The sequence below is a fragment of the Daktulosphaira vitifoliae genome, unplaced genomic scaffold (genome assembly GCF_025091365.1).
Source record: "Daktulosphaira vitifoliae isolate Bord-2020 unplaced genomic scaffold, ASM2509136v1 Scaffold_2, whole genome shotgun sequence".
Taxonomy (NCBI): Eukaryota; Metazoa; Arthropoda; class Insecta; order Hemiptera; family Phylloxeridae; genus Daktulosphaira; species Daktulosphaira vitifoliae.
In genome coordinates, this window is record NW_026099573.1 from 13,481,213 (window position 1) to 13,481,835 (window position 623).

Below are 623 nucleotides of genomic sequence, written 5' to 3' on the forward strand. Positions count from 1 at the left end.
TAGTAAAACCAATACCTTCTCAGCTTCGCATCGAAGCTAAAATAGATATTAAATGCTATTAAATATTTATAATTTTTTATTTTAGTTTAAAAGTAATGTAATAAGGTGTTTCTCATTCTAAATTAAATATAGTTACATTATTTTTAGCTTCGATGCGAAGCTGAGAAAGGAATTAATTTTACTATGATGTGTTTTTTATTTTATTTNCAGCTTCGCATCGAAGCTAAAATAGATATTAAATGCTATTAAATATTTATAATTTTAGTTTAAAAGTAATGTAATAAGGTGTTTCTTATTCTAAATTAAATATAGTTACATTATTTTTAGCTTCGATGCGAAGCTGAGAAAGGAATTAATTTTACTATGATGTGTTTTTTATTTTATTTTATTTTTTTTTTTGTGTCTGTGAACGCTCAATCTCAGCTCTTGCTGGACCGATTTTGATGAACAATATGTCAAAAGATCACAAATCGTATCTAGTCGAAGACATTACCCTCAAAAATTGAAAAAAATTCCCTCGTTCCCCGTAAATGGGGGAAATCCCCCAAAAAATTACAAATTTAAAAATCGCTAATTTTCGATATTTTTTCAATTTTTTTTACTTAAAATTGCCATAACTTTTT